This window comes from Apteryx rowi, unplaced genomic scaffold (genome assembly GCF_003343035.1).
Source record: "Apteryx rowi isolate R43461 unplaced genomic scaffold, aptRow1 scaffold_541, whole genome shotgun sequence".
NCBI lineage: Eukaryota > Metazoa > Chordata > Aves > Apterygiformes > Apterygidae > Apteryx > Apteryx rowi.
The window spans coordinates 558,249-567,402 of record NW_020450807.1 but is presented as its reverse complement, the minus strand read 5'-3'; the positions used below and the strand labels follow the sequence as shown (position 1 = coordinate 567,402).

The window sequence follows — 9,154 nt, the reverse complement described above, 5'->3', positions numbered from 1 at the left end:
AAAAGCATGGAGATCAGAACTAGATTCATCAAGCTGGTGTTTACCTACCAAGAGGGAGATATTGCTACAGTGTTATGATTAGTAAGTGCATGAAACATTTATAGAATAAATTTTATTTTTTAAAGAACTGTAAAGAATATCACAAACTCTTCTTGATAAGTTGAGCAACAAACTCCGAACCCCTTGTCTCAAGATCAAGGAGAAAAAAGAAAAAAAAAAAAAACAAAAAACCCAAACTGCTTCGGCCTTAGCAGGAGGTATCAACTAAGTAATAATTTAACATAACTTTTTAGATCCTCCTACAGTACATCACTAAATGAAACCAGTGCATTTTTCTCCATGTTAATGGACAAGGGGCCTTGAATCACTGTAAAAAGACCCTGAACATGAAATCCATGCAAACAGCTACTCTGCCTAAGCAGGAGGTTAAAGGCAGAACTATTCATGTCTTGAGCTAGGAAGCTCTCCAAATGCAGTGCTCACTTATCATTAGCATATCACTTTCTAATAATCTCAGGGTCTTGCCTCAATTTTTATGCAATTGACCTCTCCATAAGCATTCTCTGAAGAAAGTCATACAACAAGATTTTTCATAGGTATTTAGCTCTAATTTGACCTATCAAAGGCATTTGACAATATTACAGCAGCAGATAGAGCATCCATCATATTTATAGCTGAGGGAAACCAGTAAACAGGCTCTTAAATAAGGTTACAAACTTTAGTCTTCTTAAAAAACCCTTACTAACTGACCCTATAATTTCCTGACAGAGACCATAATCATTTGTCACTACCCATAAATCTATGCATATAAATTAACACACATATAATTTTTTTTTTTTTTTTTAAGCAGTACATTGTGACTATTCTCCAGTCTTCTCCAAAATTGTATCCTGATCCTCTTCTGTGTGTGGAATCAGCCTATAATGTCCTGCTACACACACAGAAAGCATTATTATTTTTGCACCATATTTTTTTGCTCATCCTCCAGCCTAATGCAGAAATCTCGACAAAACAACATTATGCATTTTTTGGTAGGATGACTGAAAAAGTTTAAGTTCTTGGTCATTACTTTGTTACTCTACACCCTGGAGAACTCTGAGAGAATATAGTCATCAAAACTATAGGTCTCTTGCGCTTCCTGACTCAGTCTTTAAGCAAAAGTAATCTGAATAAAACAAAGTGAATGAACACAACACAGTCTTTGAATGTTTTGTCTCTTCAGGAAGATGTGTGGTAGCTGGTATCCTCATATCATACCTTCTTTTTGTAATACACAGCTTCTAAGTAATTTTATTCTCGAGTATTTAACAAAATGTGTCGAAGAGGGAATTGTTCCCATGTTACATTTTATAACTGTTCCAAAAGATAGGCATCACATACTTCAGGACACAGTCAGAGTTTGCTGTCAAAAAGAGATTCAGGTTTTTAATGTATTGCTAAACCTGTGCTTCAAGCTTCAGCACAGAACATTTATCAAATCATTGTGCCATCCCTATTTTTTCCCAGTGGAAACGTTTAACACAGTTACAGTTAAAAACAAACCAATAAAGAAAAACAATTATGCATTTGATCATAACTAAGATGCACTGTTTAGTTAAAAACTAAGATTTTCTCCCAGCTGATGTCTTTTCCTTATAATCTACATTTTGCAAACATAGTACATTAAACTTGCAAAGTAATGGATGAATTACCAGCTTTCCTGCACACATGCCCAAAGAAATGAAAAATAGAGAAGTTAAAGCATTTGACTTTAAAATATGAGTATTGACAACAATTAGTGTTGGAATGTAATGAATTGTAATTATACAGAGGTCTTCCTAAACTTAGCACAATAAGTCCTATCTTTTAACTAGGCTTAGTGTCATTCTTTTTTACAAATGGTCTTTTAAACCAAGCAATGAAGTTTAGAAGAAGCTAAATGGAAAAGGAAAAAAAAAGTGGGTTGTAACAATTTATTTTTACTTTGAGTTTTATAGAGAATATTGCCATAATATGAAAAACTGCAAAATGAATTTCTACCCATTTATTTATACACATTACATAGATTAAAAAATACCATATTGTATAGAACTGACTACTCATACAAACCACACTGCTGGAAGATAACATTATTCCTATAATAACAGTATTGTCTGTATTTCATTGCAATACAATCAAAGAAAATCGCCAGACACCCCAAATTAATACCCACATTTATATTGCCTCTTTACAAATGAAATATCAACCAGAGAATTTGCCACAACTTTATCAGTTGAGGAGTTTCCAAGCAATCATGAAAGCTGTTAGGTAAGAAGAGTGATAAGGTTTCTTTATATACCCTAATTTTGCATTTGTACCAAGACTAAGTCACCACCATCCCATCTTCTATTCAAAATTAACTTTGGAACAGAGACACTCATTTTCACTGAAAGAGAGAAAAGACAGAGCAAGAATTGCAAGTTTTTTCACTTGTGTAGCACTGCAGTCCAGGTGCGCTAGCAGGATCTGCAAGTATTGGATTGCAAATGTGTCCCTAGGAAGGGCAAAGGAGGTCAGCTAGTCCCCAGCACTGCACACAGATAGCCATGTGCACATGGGTGGTGGCACTTGTCCAGCCCCTCCTCCCATGTTCTTGCATCAAACCCCACCCCCTCAAACAAAGGCACATTTTCAAGTCCATAACTCCCTTGCTCTCCCACCATTGCCCCACCTGGTTTCCCCACTACTGCAAATTAGGACACAGTCTCAGTCCCCAGCCATCTTTTCCCAGTATATTACCACCACAGTTTCCATTATACTCTTGCTTTGATCATGTCTGTAGGACAGCAACAGGATGCCTCAGCTGCCCTGGTAAGCAAGTTAGCCTGACCTCAGGAGCTACTTTTGTGTACAGCAGTTCGTTACTACCAAACACATAATTAACAACCAGCTGTCACCAGTTTAGGTCAGTGATTGTAATACTATCATGCACCAGTTAAAGGCAACTGATTCCATGATGACAGCTAATGTTTCACTCATGTGATAGCCTGAATGCAGGCAAAGGGGAGTTGGAACCAGATTCTACTTTAAAGTGGTTTGTGTTTCAGCCCTGGCATTAGTATAATACTTGGGAAAACATGGCATATAGGATATGAGCTTTGATAACAGATTCATAACATTGCATGAATTTGTGGTATAGAAAAAAAGAAAAGGGAGAAAAACTCTTTTTTCTATGCTGTGGTAGTGGTAACTGTAGATAGAATTTCTGGCAAACTAGCACAGTCATTGCAAGGCAATTTTCTTTTTCTGAAAGATTTCTTTTACCACTGAGCTATGAAGGATTGCAGCCTCTCCAGGCTTTATTTGAGCAGTCTATCAGAGGCTACAAGTCCCTAGACAAGGACTGCCATCTGTCCTGTATTTTCTTTGAAAGTTACCACTTGTTCCTGAAGGCTTTGACTGAGAGGAATATATTTTTGTGGTGTGAAACTTTCATTTAAGTGTTAAAAATAGTTTTACATCTTATTCAAACTACCCTCAGAAAAGGATGACTTTTAACCAAAGGATGACTGAAAATCAGTTTGTTTCTTCCAAATTAGCTACCTCACCATGTTAATTAAGTAACTTTAAATTCCCCTGTGCTTACACTGTTTTTTAGCTAGATAAAACTGAGAAATTGAAGTGTAATTTTTCAAAACTTCAGTATTTCTGTTTTATAAAACTCTTGATAAAACTGAGTATCATTAATTATTAGTGTTAATTATGAGGGCATTGAAAATTACATCTGACTATTTTGAACAAATGAAATGACTGTTTTCAGCATTTCACATAGATGTGCACCTATTATGGAGTAGAAAAATAATACCAATAGAATTTTGAGAAGTGGATCAATAAATTCATAACGATACTTCTGGGCAAGCTTTAATACAATAAATCTTTCTGATTTCATAATTATGAATATATATCTTGAATATTACTATTTGTTGTTTATAGTCATACTCTTAAGCCCTATTTAAATTCCTGTGAAAGTCCAAATAGTCTTCCTTATGGAATAACAGAAAGACTTTCAAGAAATATGCAAAAGAACAGCATATTCTGAAGACAAAAAGAAATCAGCATGTTTCACAAAAGACCTCAGTATCACAATGCTGACTTAAGCTGCAACACATGAGCAAAGTCTACCCTGTGGCTCTAGCATTTGTTCATCCTGCTTCTCTCTTCCTCAAGAAACAAAAAAGAATTTTTTTTTTACCTGATTGGAGATAAATTATGTTTTTAGTTAAATACAGCTCTGTTGTCTCCATTTTTCACTATCCGGTGCAAGTAAATACACTAACCAAAATCATAACAGAAGCAGAAGAATAGAAAATAGAAATAGTACCTCCATATTTCCAAAGGCTGCAGAAGCATTGTCCCAAATCACTTTCTCACCCTTCACCCCTCTTCTGGTAAGTGTAGTTTCATGACAAGGTATCATAACCCAGAAGGAAAAAGGTTGTAAGGTGGGATTCAGGTCTAGTTTTGCATTCCTACATGGAGGTGCCTACATGTGCGCTGGATATTTTAGCTTCCATGGAGATCTACGCGATGCCACCAGTGGACCTTGGAGACCTCTTCACCTGACCAGTCAATTAGTGTGTGACTTATTTGTCTAGCCATGCCATCTGAAGTGTCCTGAGGTGTCTGATGAATCCTCACGGGATTGTTAGATATGACATAAGGCTTAAAGAAGATCTACTCTATTCCTTTCTGGCCAGGCAAGATCCCGTGGGACAGCTGTGCTCAGAAATCCGAATAACACTCTATATACACCTCAAGGTGAGCTGAATCACTGTTCGGCCTCCCCAGCTGTAGTGAGTATATATCCACTGACCACAGTGAAAGTTTAGACACCACATAAATATACCTACATACAAATATAGAAATTATCAAACCCAAGATGTCATCTCCATTTAAATGGTAGATACTACTAGTAGTTAACGGGTTTGGGTAATTTTATGCTTTTAGACCACATTCTTTATGATTTGCATTGCAATTGGGGAAAACCTCATGTAGCCTCAAAATCCTCAAAATTGTACAAACAAAGTCAGCCAAAGAGCGAGAGGATTCTTTTTACATTGTTGAACTTTACTAAAAAGTCTCACATAAACATTCAACTACTTTGGAGTAACTAAACTGCCACTAAATTCTTACAAATCGTTTAAAACAAACCAAAAATACTTGGTTTAGAAATCAGTGATCAAAACCTCACTTGCTATTGTTGCCAACAGTTATGAAGAACAAACATGGGCAATAATAAGAAAACAAGTGCACCCACAATAAATCAGACTGGAGGTTCCTCTACTTTACTGGTCAAACTATAATAAAGTCTGAGGGGAAAAAAAAGCCTGTAAAAGAGGAAAATGTGGAAGAAACTTCCCTACTAATCTCCAATAAATCACAGTTAGTTTAAAACTTGAAATACGGTAGTTAATAATTTTAGCATTTCTGTAGCAGCAGCTTAAATAGTCTAATCATGAACTGTGAGACGAAGTATTTGTTTTTATCAGTTTTGAATTTATCACCCTCTATTTTAATTGAACACCTGTTTGTGTTCATATTCTAGGAAAGAAACAGGTTATCTAAGTCCATCTGTTCTGCAATTCATTATTTTATTTATACTGTTATCATTCTCCTTTAATTCTTCGCTTTTCTAAGACAGATCCTTTGTCTGTGTGAGAGATTTTCAATACCACTGGTCACTCTTATTGGTCATTCTGAACTCTCTGTAATGATAAAATATTATTTTGAGATGACATAATAGATGCAACATATATTATTTCATATGAGACCATACTTTTGTTTTTTAGAGTGTCATTTTAATATTTGCCATATTATTCTCCTCCTTGTTTCTATGTAGAATGATATTGTATTGTATTATGTTGTGTTTTCCAGTGGCAGCTGCGCAGATAGAAGAGACATTTGAGCTCTCCCCACTAGCATCCAGATCACTATCTTGTATTATTATAGCCACAGTAAAAGCATGTTAAACATAGAAGTAGTTTACATTTTTCCTTACAAGAGATATTGTTTTCATGTCATCAGATAACTTTATTTTCTTTCACTTGCTTGATAAAAGTTTTCAGATTTCACTTTCTTATTAAATTAAATAAATAATCTCTTTTACAATATAAAATTTATAATATATATTATTTTATAAATACATAAATCTTAAAAAATATAAATATGCATGTACATAACCTAGAGACATTTTCTTATTATGCATATGAGGAATATTAAAGATCGAGGAACTATGTTTCCTTCAGATAAAAATGGCTCCTCTTCAGGATGAGGGACTAAAAAAACGCAGACGATGTGAAAGAAGCCATATTATTATGCCCGAAAATATTTATCTACTTTACACACAGCAGATATGACAATAATATAGACACCACTTCTTGAGAGTGAAAGTAAAACAACATGGTTTATCATAAAATGAATGGATTTAATAGCTACCAAAAACCGAAAGTGGATAAAGCATAATTTACTATAGGAACCCTGAAATTCCAGAAGCAACAGATGCGTTCAAAAAAGTGAAGAGAAATGTCAGTATTTAAAAAACATACTACTATGAAGTCTGGCAAGATACAAACTGCCAGAGGATCTTTTCTTCTCTATCAGTAAGCCCTCAGATTCCAGGAAAGCATCTGAACAGATAAAATTGAAATCTCTTCTTCAGATTAACAATTTTAAACTCATCATCTTATATTTTTTCATGAAAAATTAATACACACACAATATATACATACATATATATATATATAAAATTTGCAGGAAGTAGAATTAGATTGCAATCAGTAAATGACAATCATGTCTATCTACATAACAACAATTCTTAATTTAGTAAGCATAACTCCTAACTATACATGTGTCTTCTAAAACATGCTTTCTGAAATTCAAAGACTTTAAAGTAACTTTAAGAGCTAAGAATGCTGCATTATAATCTTCATCTTCAGCCATTAACAGCCTCTATAAAATGTCATTTTCAGTAGCAGTATGTGAAAGCTCCCAGTTCGCAATCAGTTCATTCATTATACTTTGTCGTAGTTAAATCTGCTTTAATCAAGATGGTAAATATACTTTCCAAAGTCAAACATAGAATATTTCAATATTTTGTTTCCTTCTACCTGTAGGAATTTGACAAGTTCTCTAACTAGAATGAATGTTGCTATTTAAATAACATCCAACCATTATTGTTGTATTAAAAAAAAAAATCTTGATCTCAAGAGCAAGTATGATCTCACTGTTAAAACTAAAATTAAATTTAAGTTTAATGGAATTGAAAAAAAAAATCCCAAGGATCTAGATCTGGTTCGACTGCTGATTTCCTCTGCAACCTTGGTAAAATTAGACAACAAAATATCTGATAAAGCAAAACATGTGCAGCTGGGATTGAAATAGGAGAGTCAGAAGTTGTAATACTCAGTTTCTCATATTTCCTGAAATTTCAGTTTGCTTCACAGGTCAATCAAATATTTATGTACAGCATCTTGCAACATTATTTTAAGGGGAAATTAACATTTGCAAACTATGTTGAGATATTAGTAAAAGTCTATAGCATTGGAAATTATTATTAATACAAGAAATGCAAACCTTTGTCTGGAACTAACACAACAAAAAACTTCTGAATATCGTATTATTATCTAAATTGATTTGAGGATCTAACAACACATTCCCAGTGAGAAAATTTGGGGAAAGAAATGAAGAACTGAAATGAAGTTCTGAGCATATATCAAGCTATTCAACTGGACATTTTATCATAGTACACATAGACGCCTGGATTAACAAGAGCAGAGGATAACAGATATTTCATGGCATCTCATATCATTGGTGATACAAAAATAGGAAAATAGTTAGCATTAGCAAGTAGCAGGAAAAAAGGTAGACATTAAATCATATTTTTTGAACACATGTGGATTGAATATTTGAAGATATCCTAGTTAAGTAAAAAGCTGATAATGAAGTACTTGGTAGTACTTAGAGAGCACAATAGATGATACCTATAATGTAACACTTCATGCCTATCATGTTAGCTCTTTTCTTCAAGGTCAGTTGAACACTTGTGAGTTTATGTTGTGTCATAAAGAAATCAGAAATAGATGAAGCAGAACTTTCATTTTCTCCACACCCTAAAAAAAAACATCTAAAACAGTTATTGCATAGATGTAAAGGCAATTATTTTAATGGACATTTGACTGGTGTCTGTAAGAGATACTTTTGAATGGCAGGAACAGTTGAGTGGATTGAAGACTAAATCTTTAAGATAAGTTTTCTTTATATTTGGGAGAGTGAGAAGAGACTATCAGCTTTATTCTGCTTTCTGAAAAAAAAAAAAAGAAAAAAAAAAAAAGAGGCAAGATCAGCACCAGCCAAACTTTCTTCTTCATAACTCACTTTAGAGGGGTGTTCTTGCAGAGATAGAAACCTTCCTAGCCAAGCATTTATAGCCCATACCAGCACCGCACAGCTCAAGTGTTTCAAGAGCGCATACAGCACAGTGACTAGCCTTACTCAGAACAGTGGTAAACTAAAAAATGGAATTAACCTTTCGCAGTGACCTCCCTTACCTAGGAGGAGCACCTCTGTGACATGGCACTAGGAACAACGAATGGGACAAAAGTCACCACCTGTGTCGAGAGCCATTTGTTCCCCTAAGGAATGTAAAGACTCTTAATTCATTGAAGCAAGCTGGTGCAAGAGATGTTGAAAAGCACTATTTTAGAAAAATTTGTTACATGAAATCTTCATGTATTTCAAACAAATTGAGTAATCTAAATGTTATTTTGGCCTGACTAATTTCTTTGCTTGCATCATACGTGGATAGGAAAGGAAAGACTGCAAAAAGTGAAACAGCACACACTGGGAATTTGTTGGGTTGACTTGAACAAACAACTATGGTATGAAATTTATGAACGTATAATTAGTTAGGAAAAGCCTGCTGTATGTTGATATATCTAACTAATGGTTTAGTTCAGAGTGTTTTGTATCTGTTATATATTGAAATTAGCCTGTAATATGTTATAGATTTATTTCCCACTTATTTTTCTTGGGGAAATACTCAGAAAATGTAACTCCTTATTGTTTATTGAAACCAAGGGAATTATACCGATTTATACCAGATAATGATGGGGAGGACTCTTTAAAATAGAATTAGAAA

At 34.3% G+C, this 9,154-nt stretch overlaps 1 long non-coding RNA gene across 1 annotated transcript in view; it reads right to left on the bottom strand.

The window, feature by feature from the left end:
* Positions 1 to 5,624: 5,624 nt before the first annotated feature.
* LOC112973428 overlaps positions 5,625 to 9,154 on the bottom strand; it is a 114,284-nt gene continuing 110,754 nt past the window's right edge. Inside the window, exon 5 of the long non-coding RNA XR_003255976.1 lies at positions 5,625 to 5,723. This is a non-coding gene — a long non-coding RNA (uncharacterized LOC112973428). The remainder of the gene's footprint in view (positions 5,724 to 9,154) is intronic.